Here is a 16,660-nt window from a genome sequence, read left to right on the forward strand (position 1 = left end):
TAGTGTCTATACATGAAAAATTTCTAAGTTTGGTGTCTTGCATGTTTTCTTTTCTTGAAATTTTTTCAAAAATAAGTTCTTGATGTTCATCTTGACATTCAAAGTGTTCTTGGTGCTCATCTTGACATTCATAGCATTCTTGCATGCATTCATTGTTTTGATCCATAACTTTCATGCATTGAGTCTTTTTCATGTTTTTCTCTTTCATCATTGAAAATTCAAAAAAAAAATATATCTTTCCTTTTTTTTCTCTCATAAATTTCGAAAATTTGGATTGACTTTTTCAAAAATTTTTAAAATTCAATTGTTTCTTATAAGTCAAATCAAATTTTCAATTCAAAAATCTTATCTTTTTCAAAATCTTTTTTTTAAAAATCATATCTTTTTCATTTTTCTTATTTATTTTCGAAAATTTTTAAAATATTTTTTCAAAAATCTTTTTCTTATCTTTATTTCATAATTTTCGAAAATAATATCATCAATTAATGTTTTGATTCAAAAATTTCAATTTTGTTACTTGCTTGTTAAGAAAGATTCAAACTTTAAGTTCTAGAATCACATCTTGTGATTTCTTGTGAATCAAGTCATTAATTGTGATTTTAAAAATCAAATCTTTTTCAAAACTAATTTCAATCATATCTTTTCAAAAATATCTTTTTATCTTATCTTTTTCAAAATCATATCTTTTTAATCATATCTTTTTTAAAACATATCTTTTTCAAAAAAATTTTTATTTTAAAATATATTTTCTAACTTCTTATCTTCTTATCTTTTCAAAATTGATTTTCAAATTTGTTTCAACTAACTAACTAATTAACTTTTTGTTTGTTTCTTATCTTTTTCAAAACTACCTAACTAACTATCCCTCTCTAATTTTCGAAAATCCCTCCCTCTTTTTCAAAAATTCTTTTTAATTAACTAATTATTTCAAATTTTAATTTTAATTTATTTCTTCTTTTAATTTTCGAAAATCACTGACCATTTTTCAAAAATAATTTTCGAAATTTTTCTCTCTCTCTCCTCTCCTTCTATTTATTTATTCATCTACTAACACTTCATCTCACCCAAATTCGAACCCCCTCTTCCATCTGTGTTCGAATTTTCTCTTCTTCCCTTCTTTACATTACATTCTTTTCTTCTTCTACTCACACAGGGGAACCTCTATACCTGAGTAAAAAGGATCTCTATTATTATTACTTTTCTGTTCCCTTTTTTTCACATGAGCAGGAGCAAGGACAAGAACATTCTTGTTGAAGCAGACCCTGAACCCGAAAGGACTCTGAAGAGGAAACTAAGAGAAGCTAAAATACAACAATCCAGAGATAACCTTACAGAAATTTTCGAACAGGAAGAGGAGATGGCAGCCAAAAATAATAATAATACAAGGAGGATGCTTGGTGACTTTACTGCACCAAATTCCAATTTACATGGAAGAAGCATCTCCATCCCTACCATTGGAGCAAATAATTTTGAGCTGAAACCTCAATTAGTTTCTCTGATGCAACAAAACTGCAAGTTTCATGGACTTCCCATTAAACCTCCTTACGCCCTTCATGAGTTCTGATGAGTATCCTTCTTCTGAAGAGAATGAGGATGTCACTGAAGAACAAGTTGCCAAGTTCCTTGGTGCAATCATGAAGCTGAATGCCAATTTATTTGGTAATGAGACTTGGGGAGATGAACCTCCCCTGTTCACCAATGTACTAAATGCATTGGATCAACTGAGATTGCCTCAGAAGAAACAGGATCCTGGAAAGTTCCTAATACCTTGTACCATAGGCACCATGACCTTTGAGAAGGCTCTATGTGACCTTGGGTCAGGAATAAACCTCATGCCACTCTCTGTAATGGAGAAACTAGGAATCTTTGAGGTACAAGCTGCTAAAATCTCATTAGCGATGGCAGACAATTCCAGAAAACAGGCTTATGGACAAGTAGAGGACATGTCAGTAAAGGTTGAAGGCCTTTACATCCCTGCTGATTTCATAATCCTAGATACTGGAAAGGATGAGGATGAATCCATCATCCTTGGAAGACCCTTCCTAGCCACAGCAAGAGCTGTGATTGATGATAACAGAGGTGAACTAGTCCTTCAATTGAATGAGGACTCCCTTGAGTTTAAAACTCAAGGACATCCTTCTGTAAACATGGAAAAGAGGCACAGTAAGCTTCTCTCAAAACAGAGTCAACCAGAGCCCCCACAGTCAAACTCTAAGTTTGGTGTTGGGAGGCCACAACCAAACTCTAAGTTTGGTGTTGAACTCCCATATCCAAACTCTAAGTTTGGTGTTGGGGAGTCTCAACAATGCTCTAAACATCTGTGAGGCTCCATGAGAGCCCACTGTCAAGTTATTGACATTAAAGAAGCGCTTGTTGGGAGGCAACCCAATTTTTATTTAATTATATTTTTTATTAGTTATATGTCTTCATAGGTTCATGATCATGTGGAGTCACAAAAACAACTGAAAAATAGAAGAAAAATCACACCCTGGAGGAAGGACTTACTGGCGTTTAAACGCCAGTAAGGAGCATCTGGCTGGCGTTCAACGCCAGAACAGAGCATGGATCTGGCGTTAAACGCCAGAAACAAGCAGCATCCTGGCGTTCAGACGCCAGAATGCACACTGAGGAAGAGCTGGCGCTGAACACCAGAAACAAGCATCTGGCTGGCGTTCAACGCCAGAAATATGCTGCATCTGGGCGCTGAACACCCAGAACAAGCATTAATTCGGCGTTTAAACGCCAGAATTGCCTGCAAAGGCATTTTACATGCCTAATGGGTGCAAGGATGCAAATCCTTGACACCTCAGGATCTGTGGACCCCACAGGATTAACTCAGCATCTGTGGACCCCACAGGATCCCCACCTACCACCACTCACTCTCTTCCCTCTTCTCAATGTTCATCCTCTCTTCCCAATAAACACTCTTCCCCAAAACTCTTCACCAATCACCTCAATCTCTCTTTCCTATCACTACTTCACCACTCATATCCATCCACTCTTCCCCATAAACCTACCTCATAAAGCCCACCTACCTTCAAAATTCAAAATCAATTTCCCACCCAAAACCCACCCTTATGGCCGAACCTTACCCCCCTCCCTTCCCTATATAAAGCCCTCCATTCTTCCTCATTTTCACACAACACAACCCTCTTTTCTCTTCTTGGCCGAATACACCTCTCCCTCCTCTCCTCCATATTTTCTTCTTCTTCTTCATCTATTCTTTCTTCTCTTGCTCAAAGGCGAGCAATATTCTAAGTTTGGTGTGGTAAAAGCATAAGCTTTTTGTTTTTCCATTACCATTGATGGCACCTAAGACCAGAGAATCCTCTAGAAAAGGGAAAGGGAAGACAAAAGCTTCCACCTCCGAGTCATGGGAGATGGAAAGATTCATCTCCGAAGCTCATCAAGACCACTTCTATGATGTTGTGGCCAAGAAGAAGGTCATCCCTGAGGTCCCTTTCAAGCTCAAGAAAAATGAGTATCCGGAGATCCGACATGAAATCCAAAGAAGAGGTTGGGAAGTTCTAACAAGAAAGGATGGAGCAAGCAAGAGAGCCCATTCATGGATCTCAAAAGACGCATGAAGCTCATCACCATGAGATCCCAGATATGCCTCAAATGCATTTTCCTCCATAAAACTATTGGGAGCAAATCAACACCTCCCTAGGAGAATTAAGTTCCAACATGGGAAAAGCTTGCAGAAAAAAAAAATAAAAAAATAAGAAAAAAGAAAAAAGCAAGCAGAAAAAGCCAAAAGCTCTTAAAACCAAGAGGCAAGAGCAAAAAAGCCAGTAGCCCTTAAAACCAAAAGGCAAGGGTAAATAAAAAGGATCCCAAGGCTTTGAGCATCAGTGGATAGGAGGGCCTAAAGGATTAAAATCCTGGCCTAAGCGGACCAAGCTGTCCCTAACCATGTGCTTGTTGCGTGAAGGTGTCAAGTGAAACTTGAGACTGAGCGGTTAAAGTCAAGGTCCAAAGCAAAAACAGAGTGCGCTTAAGAACCCTGGACACCTCTAATTGGGGACTTTAGCAAAGCTGAGTCACAATCTGAAAAGGTTCACCCAGTTATGTGTCTGTGGCATTTATGTATCCGGTGGTAATACTGGAAAACAAAGTGCTTAGGGCCACGGCCAAGACTCATAAAGTAGCTGTGTTCAAGAATCAACATACTGAACTAGGAGAATCACTAACACTATCTGAACTCTGAGTTCCTATAGATGCCAATCATTCTGAACTTCAATGGATAAAGTGAGATGCCAAAACTATTCAAGAGGCAAAAAGCTACAAGTCCCGCTCATCTGATTGGAGCTATGTTTCATTGATAGTTTGCAATTTTTAGTATATTCTCTTCTTTTTATCCTATTTGATTTTCAGTTGCTTGGGGACAAGAAATAATTTAAGTTTGGTGTTGTGATGAGCGGATAATTTATACGCTTTTTGGCATTTTTTTTAGTATGTTTTTAGTAGGATCTAGTTACTTTTAGGGATGTTTTCATTAGTTTTTCTGTTAAATTCACATTTCTGGACTTTACTATGAGTTTGTGTGTTTTTCTGTGATTTTAGGTATTTTCTGGCTGAAATTGAGGGACTTGAGCAAAAATCAGATTCAGAGGTTGAAGAAGGACTGATGATGCTGTTGGATTCTGACCTCCCTGCACTCAAAGTGGCTTTTCTAGAGCTACAGAACTCAAAATGGCGCGATTTCAATTGCGTTGGAAAGTAGACATCCAGGGCTTTCCAGCAATATATAATAGTCCATACTTTGGCCGTGTTTAGATGACGCAAAAGGGCGTTGAACGCCAGTTCTACGCTACTCTCTGGAGTTAAACGCCAGAAACACGTCACGAACCAGAGTTGAACGCCAGAAACACGTTACAACCTGGCGTTCAACTCCAGAAAGAGCCTCTGCATGTGTGACATTCAAGCTCAGTGCAAGAACACACCAAGTGGGCCCCGGAAGTGGATTTATGCATCAATTACTTACTTCTGTAAACCCTAGTAACTAGTTTAGTATAAATAGGACTTTTTACTATTGTATTAGACATCTTTGGATGATCTTTGGAATGTTTTTCCTTAGACATGGGGGCTGGCCTCTCGGTCATGCCTGAACCTTTCACTTATGTATTTTCAACGGTAGAGTTTCTACACTCCATAGATTAAGGTGTGGAGCTCTGCTGTTCCTCATGATTTAATGCAAAGTGCTACTGTTTTTCTATTCAATTCAACTTATTCCGCTTCTAAGATATCCATTCGCACCCAAGAACATGATGAATGTGATGATTATGTGACGCTCATCATCATTCTCACTTATGAACGCATGCCTGACAAACACTTCCGTTCTACATGCAAACAAGGCAAAATGAGTATCTCTTAGATATCTAATACAGAGGACCGAGTCCGAGTTATTAGTGTCTTCGTGGTATAAGTTAGAACCCATGGATGGCCATTCCTAAGATCCGGAAAGTCTAAACCTTGTCTGTGGTATTCCGAGTAGGTTCTGGGAAGGGATGGCTGTGACAAACTTCAAACTCGCGAGTGCTGGGCGTAGTGACAGACGCAAAAGGAGGGTGAATCCTATTCCAGTATGATCGAGAACCTCAGATGATTAGCCGTGCCGTGATAGAGCATTTGGACCATTTTCACAAGAGGATGGGATGTAGCCATTGACAACGGTGATGCCCTTACATAAAGCTTGCCATGGAAAGGAGTAAGACTGATTGGATGAAGACAGCGGGAAGGCAGAGATTAAGAGGAACGAAAGCATCTCTACAAGCTTATCTGAAATTCTCACCAATGAATTACATAAGTATTTCTATCCTTATTTTCTATTTATTTATTATTTATTTTCGAAAACTCCACCACTATTTGATATCCTCCTGACTGAGATTTACAAGGTGACCATAGCTTGCTTCATACCAACAATCTCCGTGGGATTGACCTTTACTCACGTAAGGTTTATTACTTGGATGACCCAGTGCACTTGCTGGTTAGTTGTGCGAAGTTGTGAAGTTATGTTTGGACCATGGTATTGTGCACCAGTTATTGGCGCCATGCCAGGGAGAGAATGAACAACAAATTTTACAACCTCAGAGTAACAATTTTGCGCCTACCAGAGACAACCCACCATAGTATGATCGTTCTTCTCTTTACTTTTAGTTTTCTTATTCAATAAGTCTTCTCTTCATCAGTACATTTCGTGCATCTGCATTTACATACCTTTATTTAGAAAGAAAAATCACGCGACGCGACCGCCTTATTGACGCGTCTGCGTCGCAGGGAGCTGGGAGACAATAATAATATGAACAGAGAGTTACGCAGGAGCAGGGCTGGAGGCGTGCCAATGGCACAAATCGTCCCACGCGACCGCGTCGCTGATGCGGGCGTCATATGGGAATGATGGCCTTCCATGCGACCGCGTGCCCCACGCGGCCGCATGACCTGGATTTCGAAGTAACAAGGGTGCACAGCCAAAAGTTGTGCTAGAGTAGTGCTGGACTGGCGCTGGACGCGCAGTCCATCTCACGCGATCGCGTGCCCCACGTGATCGCGTCATATCCCAATAATTGACCACTCACGCGATCGCATACCCCATGCGATCGCGTCACCCAAAATTTGGAACTATTATGATTTTGAACAGAGAGTTGTGCGAGTGCGAGGCTACCCTCGCGCCATTAGCCCAAAACTGGTCACGCGACCGCGTGACCGACGCGATCGCGTCATTGAGTTTATGTGCAAGTCATGCGACCGCGTGCCCACGCGACCGCGTCACTTTCGCCACACAGTTTTCCTGATTTGCCAAATTATCTTATCTTTTTCTCCCCAAATCCTATTTTCTCTTATCCCTCCTTATTTCTTCTCCTTCCCTTCTTCCTTCTTTCTCACTTTTTACTCTCTCTCACCCCCATTAACAAGGTTCTTCTTATTCTCCTTCCCTCCTTACTTTTCTATTATTTTTATATGTTATCTTCTTTTCTTTTCTTTTTACCTTCATTATTCATATTTTCTTTTTCTTTCTTTTCCCTTTTTACTTGGTTCTATCAATTTATGTGAGTCATTTTTTATTATTATATTCTTGTGGAGTGTTGTAAATTTGTTTGACAATTATATATTGCTTTTTAAGGGATTACTTGCATGTTCAAATTCTTATTTTCAAGAGCTTCTTCTACATGCATGCTATGTGTTTGTGAAAAAGCCCATATGGCATTATGAACTTCTCTTCATTTTTCTACTCTACTATTCAATGCTTGCTTTTCACAAATTCCCTTTACTATTTTATTCATTGAATTTAATTGTCCATACAAACGTGATAGTTAGTTATGAGTGATGATATATTTAAATTGGACATTGAATGCCTGATATATGCTACTCATGCCTTTGCCTGCATGCCAATAAACCCCTTGCATTTCCTTGTCCTTACATGCACTTGCTATATCTCCATTGATGAACTTTTCACATGTAATCCGGACCATGTGTTAACGTCATTCTTCTTTATTGTGTATTGATTATCACTTACACCACCCTCTTCCTTGCTCTATCCCTTTAAATTTAATTTACTTTCTCTTCCCTTTTTCAGGATGGCCACCAAGAAAGGAAAAGAGAAAGCCACTCCCAAACAACCAGCAAGAAGAGGTACAAAGAGAGCATTAGTGGCAAAACCCTCTTCAACTGCGGTAAAGCCCTCAACAAAGAAAATTAAGAGGATCATAAAGGTTGATGATAAAGAAAGAGCCTTCTCAGCAAAGGACACTGCGCGATTCCCCAATCGCTACTGTGAGCAGATGTTCCCCATCCTGGCTTAAAGGAGTTACAACAACGAATACCTTCTTCTCCTCCCGCCCAATATTGCTACCTTTGTTGAGCCGCAAATTGCCCGAAGGCAATGGGGTTTCCTACAGAGACAGCCAAGGCAGGTCAATCTTTCTTGGGTAGTCGAGTTCTACTCCAACTTCCACCTGCCGACCCTGCAGTCTGTCTATGTCCGTCAGAAGTAAGTCCCTATTACAGAAGAGGCCATTCAAAAAGTTCTAAGTCTTCCTCCTATTCCAGAAGGATTGGATGCCTTTCAAAAAGCCGCACTCAAGCGCCAGCTGTATCAATTTGACTGGGACGCCGTTCTCAGAGTTATCGCACTACCTGGCAGCAGATGGATCTACGGATACCATCGTACCCTCCCTAAGGGAATTTCGGCTTCAGCACTTACCTTGGAGGCTCGCGTCTGGGCACAAATTATGTCCCATTACGTCTTTCCGAGCACTCACGAGTCCTCCTTCACTGCGGACATGGCCGTTCTACCATGGTGCATCCTTACAGACCAACCTCTGAATCTACCAAGACATATCCGGAATGCCATGGGACACGTACAAATCGCGGGCAACCTACCTTTTCCCGCCCTGGTCTCAGATCTTGTCTCAGCAGCCGAAGTCTCCTACAGAGCTGGGGACACCAAAGCCAGGCTTCCACGGGATGATATGAAAAAGTAGGGAATTAAATTAAATAAGTTATTTAAAAATTTGGGAAGCATGCTCATGTGAAATCAAAATAATTAAATTACCATGCTCATGTGAAATCAAAATAATCAAAATAATCAAAATAATTGAAATATATATATATATATTAAGTAATTAAATAAGGGGATACAAAAAAAAAGAAAAAAAAAAGAGAAAAATAATATTATCCCAAATGCAAAATAAATAGAATCAATGCACATGGGACAAAATTCAAAAATATAAGTTTGATACTTAAGCATGTAATACAAAAGTGGAAAAAATTTGGGTAGCTAGGTAAAGTATTTTAAAATTATATAAAGTATGTATATGTTAGGTGGGATCTTAAACTAATCAAGGATTCACTTTATAAAGCTCACTTGGCCATACATATATCCTTACCTTTACCTCAGCCCCATTACAACCCTAAAAAGACCTCATGATGTTTGCATTGATATGCTAAATATTTGTTGATTAGTTAGATGAAGAACAAAGTTTTAGAAAGCATGACTAGAGAAGAGTAGAGTGATTAAACCCTAGACACTTGAGAGATTAGAGTGATATACACTACCAGTAAGGGTTCAATGCTTGATTCTATGTTCCCTGCTTTCATGAGCTGTCTTCTTACAAGTTTACTTGTCTTTTATTGTATAATTTGAATTAGTGAAATATGATTTATGTATATTCTTGGAGAATTTGATTTACTTTTAACCAAGTAGGTAGAAACATTTTGCATGTAGTTGCATTCATATAGATAGGTTGTATTTCATACATTCTACCACTCCTCTTCATTCTCTATAGTTTCTCTTGAGCTTAGCATGAGGACATGCTAATGTTTAAGTGTGGGGAGGTTGATAAACCACTATTTTATGGTTTATCTTGTGCTCAATTGAGTGGTTTTTATCAAACTCTTTACCCACTTATTCATAATATTTGCATGGTTTTATATTTCCTTCCTAATTCTGAAGGAACTGCTAAAGCTGTCCAGCCTGACCTCTCTGCACTCAAACGGCTAGAACTTTAGCTACAGAGCTCCAAATGACGAGATTTCAGTTGCGTTGGAAAGCTATCATCCGGGGCTTCGATTTGATATATAATATGCCATAGTTTCCCTGACGCTAGGTGACGCGGTTGCGTGATCCACGCGGACGCGTTGCAGTGGTGAAAAAACCAGCGTGGCAGATTTCTTCTCCAGCGATTTCTGGGCTGCTTTTGACCCAGTTTTCAGCCCAGAACACACAGATTAGAGGCTATAAAGTAGGGGAAGGCATCCATATATGATCAAACTTTCATATTCACAATTATTATGATTTAGATTTAGTTTTGAGAGGGAGATTCTCTCCTCTCTCTTTAGGATTAGGATTTAGATTTAGGATTTTATGCGCTTTCAGGATTATCTCTTTTTATCAGGTTCAATATCCCTTTTTATTATTTTCCCAATTTTATTTATGAATTCTTCTATGTTACAGATTACTCTTTGAATTAATGTTATTTGAGGTATTTCAGTTTATTATTGCTTTCTTTTATTTACATTATTGTTATTCCCATCTGAAGATATTTTTATTCCAGTAGATTTACTTTTCTTCTTTTGGTCTTGGTTAAGAAATCAGTAACTCAGGAGTTATCAAACTCAAACATGATTGATAATTGTTATCTTTGTTAATTAAATTGAACTTCAATAATCCCAATCTTTTCTTAGGAAATAAATAGGATCCGAAGATCAAACCAATTAATCCCTTGACCTTCCTTTGCCTTAGTAAAGGTTAACAAAGTGGAATTAAGATTCAATTTTCATCATCATTGATAAGGATAGCTAGGATAGGACCTCTAATTTCTCATACCTTGCCAAAAGTTTATTTTACAGTTATTTATTTACTTTACAGTCTTTTATTTATTTCAATTGCAAATTAAATTACTTGTTCCTCATCTTTCAAAACTCCCAATTTACAAGACTCATAACCAATAATAAGAACATACTTCCCTGCAATTTCTTGAGAAGACGACCCGAGGTTTAAATACTCGGTTATCAATTTTAAAGGGGTTTGTTACTTGTGACAACCAAAACGTTTGTATGAAAGGACTTTTGTTGGTTTAGAAACTATACTTGCAACGAGGATTTATCTGCAAATTTCTAGACCACGCAAAAGTTCTCTCATCAGTCATAACACTTGGCATGGGATGCAAGAGGAAGTGAAGCATGCAAAATGGCATGAGAAGTATAGTCTGAAGCATCCATAACAAAGGGCAAGTCATGTTCAACGAGTATCTAATTAGTAAGCAAAGTGGACTCAATGCGTATAGAAGACAACAAGTGAATGAGGAGAAGCACCCAATTGAAAGTACATTATTAAAAGAAACCAAAATGGCATTCATGCATTTCTTCGAACACTTGGCATTCAATTATCAAGCAAAGAGCAATTATAAGATACCCAATCAATTTAAAGCCCAAAATGAAACATCAATCATCACATAAACATCACATATTGGCAAAGATAAGGAAAAATGACAAAAGATCTATTAAAGCAATTTAAACTCAAATTCAACATCCATGGAAAAATAAGGAATAGGAAAAGTAAGCAACCAAAGTAAGGAATATCATCATGTAACTGAAAGAGAAACTAAGTAAAGCAACAAGAATAATCTAACTAGAAGAAGAAATAATGCAAAGAAAATCATAGATGAGATATGGAGGAAGTAGAACCTTGAGAAGTATAAAAGAATAAGGTTGAATTTTCTTTTGTGAATATGAGAAAGAAATAGGAGAGGTGTAGTGCCACCGGAAGAGGTGGTTGTCGCCGGTGAGTGGCCGGAGTCGGTAGTGGTGGATTGTGGAAGAAGAAGAAGAAAGGAGAAGTGATGGAAAGGGAGGAGGGAGAAAGAAGATATGAAAAAAAGGTGAGAAAGGGGAACAGAACAAGGTGCGAGGCTTTAAAACTGATTCGCGCAACCGGCGCGCGCGTGCACAGTGCGCTGGCACGTCGGTGAGATGTTGGCAAGGGACGCGTGCGCGTCAGTGGTGCGCACGCGCGAGGTCAGTTGTGCCCCTGGCATAAGACTAGCATAAAGTTGGCATGAGTCTCTGGGTTTTGTACCAGAGTTTGTGAGTGGCGCAAGCGCGCAGACGCGCACAGTGCGCAAGCGCGTGCTTGAGTCAGTTGGCAATCCGCGCGGACGCGCGTAGTGTGCGGACTCGTCGGTGTGGACACAAGTGTGGCATAACTCTCTGGTTTTTGTACCAGGGAGTCCACATATCACCATCGGCGCGCGTGCGCACAATGCGCTTGTGCATCGATGGGAGATTTGCAAAGGTGCGCGCATGCGGCAAGTACGCGGACGCGTGAGTGCCTGGCGCGAGATGGGCATGAAGTGGGCATGACTCTCGGGTTTTTGGCCCAAGAGTAGGAAGTGCACCACCGGCGCGCACGCGCACAGTGCGCTGGCGCGTCGGTGCTCATTTTTCCTTTTTTTTTTTCAACATAACAAGACCTATTCTAACACATTCTTGGTAGGTGCTTAAGCTAGTAGTCAAAGAGAATACTTCACAATTTCATGTATTATCCAAAACATAGCATTCTCCCTACTTCAACAATCCATCCATACCAAAATGATGAAAACTATATGAACATCCTATCAATTCAAAAGAAGAACAAAACTAGCATTCCTATGCAATCAATCAATCATCAAGAAAACACAAAATTCACAAGAATTTAGGGTTACAAACTAGATGGTATACACAAGAAAGATCTTACCACGGTGGGGTGCCTCCCACCAAGCACTTTTCTTTAACGTCCTTAAGTTGGACGGTCCTTTTCTTAAGCTTCCTCTCTCCTTGGTGCATCCTCCAATAGGAACACCTCTAGCTCTTCTGGGGACTTGTAGCCATGATACTTCTTCACTCTATGTCTATTCACTTTGAAAGTTGCTTCACTCTTGGGATCAAACAACTCCACCACTCCATAGGGCTTTATCTCCTTCACCTTGAAAGGTCCTTCCCATCCAGAATGGAGTTTGCCAGGCATGAATCGAAGCCTCGAGTTGTAGAGGAGAACCTCATCACCTTCTTAAAAGTCCTTCTTCCGGATGTGATGGTCATGAAATGCTTTAGTCTTTTCTTTGTAGATCCGGGCATTCTCATATGATTTGTTTCTCAAACACTCGAGCTCCTCTAGTTGTAACTTCCTGGCTTTACCCACCTTGGCTAAATCCATGTTGCACTGCTTTACCGCCCAATAGGCTCGATGCTCAATCTCCACCGGAAGGTGGCATGCCTTACCATAGACGATTCGGAAGGGACTCATCCCTATCGGAGTCTTGTAGGCCGTTCTATACGCCCATAGTGCATCTCCTAACCGGAGGTTCCAATCCTTTCTTTGTGGGTTGACCACTTTCTCCAAAATTCTCTTAATTTCCCAGTTGGACACTTCCACTTGTCTATTTGTTTGCTGATGATAAGCAGTAGCAACCTTATGTGACACTCCATAGCACTTGAGCAATGCCTCTACCTTCCTGTTACAAAAGTGGGATCCTTGGTCGCTCACGATTGCTCGTGGCGACCCATAACGGCATACAATGTTATTCCTAATAAAAGAAACAACGGTATTGGCATCGTCAAGGCAGGTAGATATGACCTCTACCCACTTTGACACGTAGTCAACCGCTAACAGAATATACAGATACCCATTAGAGTTGGGAAACGGTCCCATAAAGTCAATGCTCCATATATCAAATATCTCACAGAACAACATAGGTTGCCGAGGCATTTCATCCCGTTGGGATGTGTTTCCTGACTTCTGACACTGATGGCAAGACACACATAACCGGTTTGCATCCTTGAATATGGTTGGCCATTAGAATCCACAATCCAACACCTTTTTAGCGGTCCTTTGTGGGCCAAAGTGGCTACCACATTCGGACGAATGGCAAGCTTTAAGAATGGGTTGGATTTCAGACTCTGGGACACATCTTCGAATTTCTTGGTCCACACCCCTCTTCCACAAGTGTGGGTCATCCCAAATATAGCATTTGGAATCACTCCTCAACTTGTCCCTTTGGTTTTTCGAAAAGTTGGGAGAGAAGATTTTCGCAACTAAGTAGTTCGCCATTGGGGCAAACCAATAAAAGCTATCCGACACAGCATGCAAACTATCCAATGGGAATGAGTCATTGATCAGAAATGGATCAAATTTCAAATTCTCTATGCGGCTTAAATGATCTGTAACCAGGTTTTGAGATCTACTCCGGTCCCTAATCTCAATGTCGAATTCTTGTAAAAGTAAGATCCAACGTATGAGTCTAGGCTTTGACTCATTCTTTGTCATTAAGTACTTTAAAGCTGCATGATCCGTGCATACCACTATCTTTGATCCTAGCAAATAAGATCTGAATTTATCTAAAGTATGAACAATAGCTAGAAGTTATTTTTCAGTAGTGGTATAGTTGGATTGTTCTACATCCAGTGTTTTAGAAGAGTAAGCAATGACATAAGGGAGTTTACTATCGTGCTGTGCAAGCGTGATGCCTACAACATGGTTTGACGCATCGCACATTATCTCAAATGGCAACGTCCAGTTGGGGCCTCACACAATCGGTGCCGTGGTAAGAACTCTCCTTAGCTCTTCAAAAGCTTTCACACATTCGCTGTCAAACTCAAAATCCACATCTTTTTGGAGTAGGCGCGACAATGGCAAAGCAATCTTACTGAAATCTTTGATAAAGCACCTATAGAATCCTGCATGTCCCAAAAACGAGCAGACCTCCCTCACAGACAAGGGGTGAGGTAAAGTGGTGATAACATCGACCTTGGCCGGGTCTACAGAAATGCCTTCATGAGATACTACATGTCCTAACACTATACATTGTTGTACCATGAAGTGACATTTTTCAAAATTTAAGACAAGGTTAGTGTCAACACATCTAGCTAAGACCTTGGCCAAGTTCTCTAAGCAACAATCAAATGAAGTACCATAAATGCTAAAGTCATCCATAAATACTTCCAGACAATTCTCCATTAGATCGGAAAAGACACTCGTCATGCACCACTGAAAAGTGGCAAGTGCATTACATAGTCCAAATGGCATCCTTTTATAGGCAAAGGTGCCAAACGGACAAGTAAACGTGGTCTTCTCCTGATTTTCAGGAGCAATATGAATCTGGAAGTAGCCAGTAAATCCATCAAGAAAGCATTAGTGAGATTTACCCACCAAACGGTCCAACATCTAATCGATGAAGGGTAAGGGGTAGTGGTCCTTCCGTGTAGCGGCGTTCAATCTTCTATAATCAATACACACTCACCACGTATTTTGTACTCTTTTAGTGACCATTTCACCGTCGTCCTTTTTGACTGTCGTGATGCCCGACTTCTTGGGGACAACCTGGACCGGGCTCACCCACTCACTGTCAAAAATTGGGTATATGATACCCGCATCCAGTAATCTGGTGACCTCTTTCTTCACTACATCAAGGATGGTCGGGTTGAGCCTCCTTTGGGGCTGCCTAACCTGCCTAGCTCCATCTTGGAGAAATATCCTATGCATGCACTTGCGGGGGTCAATTCCCACAATATCCGCTAGGCTCCATCCTATTGCTTTCTTGTACTTTCTTAGAACATCTAGGAGCTTTTCTTCTTCTTCACTTGAAAGCTTACTAGCAATAATGACCGGAAACCTTTGGTTGTCCTCTAAGAAAGCATACTTCAAATGAGATAGAAGGGGCTTCAGTTCACTCTTTGCCTTAAGCTGAGGTTCCTTTTCATCAAGTCCATGGAGTTCATTCTTGACAAATTTCTCATGTTCATCCTCTTGGTCATCCGTCTCCTCAACAATAGGGTAGCACAACTTGTTGTGGTCTTCTTCTTGCACTTCCGCTACCACTTCATCAATTACATCACATCGGAGCACGGAGTGTTCTTCAGGAGGATGTTTCATGGCTTCTTCCAAATTGAACTTGATAGTCTTGTCTCCAACCTCAAAGGAATATGTGCCGGTGAAGGCATCTAACTTGAATTTAGAGGTCTTGAGGAAGGGTCTACCAAGTAGAACGGAGGATGAGTTTCTATTTTCTATTGGAGGCATTTCAAGGATGTAAAAGTCAACCGGAGAAACTAAATCCTTGATCGCCACAAGTACATCTTCCGCTATTCCCATCACCGTGATCACACTTTTATCGGCTAAGGCAAACCTCACCGCTGACTTCTTTAATGGAGCTAAATTCAACCGCACATAGATAGAAAGTGGCATGATGCTTACACAAGCTCCCAAGTCACACATACAATCATGAAAAGTGCGTCCACCAATACAACAAGATACCAAACAAGGTCCAGGGTCACCATATTTCTTTGGAATAGTTCCATCAAGGAAGAAATTGAACTACCTAAGGCTAATGTCTCCAATTCTCCTATCCTATCTTTGTGTGTACACAAGTCTTTCAAAAAGTTTGCATACTTTAGAATTTTTTGAATAGCATCAAGAAGTGGTATGGTTACCTCAACCTTCTTGAACACTTGAAGCATGTTTAAATCAAATTCCGGTGTTTTCTTTGCCTTCTTCACCATGGAAGGGAATGTAATAGGAATAGACTCATCCACTATAGCTTTCCTCTTGGGTTCCTTGAGGTTTACTCCTTCTTCCTCATGCCTTTTGTCTACCACCTCTTCTTCATTTGGAGCTTCAAAAATCACTTCTTCCTCATGAATGTCTCCCATGACCCTTGGAGGTATCTCCTCCAATGTAGTCCCCGACCGTAGAGTGATGGCGTTGAGACCGCCCTTTGGTTTGGTTGGGGTTGGGATGGAAGGTTAGAAGAACTTGAGGGTTGGTTGGTGTTGTTGTTGGGAGTTGACGGTTGGTTTGACATGGCCATCTTTGAAAGCATGTTGGTGAGGTTAGCCAATTGAGCGCCCAAGGCATCAAACTGAGCCTTGTTGCTCTCATCTCGTTTCTCCATGGCGGCTCTAAACTCATCAACTTGATTGTTGGAAGATGGAGGAGTTTGGTTGGATTGTTGTCTATGGTGTGGTGCTTGGTACTTGGTGTAGTTGTTTTGGTTTTGGTTGGAGTGGCCTTGGTTGGCTTGGTAGTTGGTGTTGTTATAGTGGTATTGGGATGAAAATTTGTTGTTGTTGTGGTGAGAAAAAGAGTTGTTCCATCTTTGGTTTTGATTGCTTCCTTATGCATTAA

Source organism: Arachis ipaensis, chromosome B02 (assembly GCF_000816755.2).
Source record: "Arachis ipaensis cultivar K30076 chromosome B02, Araip1.1, whole genome shotgun sequence".
Classification (NCBI taxonomy): domain Eukaryota; kingdom Viridiplantae; phylum Streptophyta; class Magnoliopsida; order Fabales; family Fabaceae; genus Arachis; species Arachis ipaensis.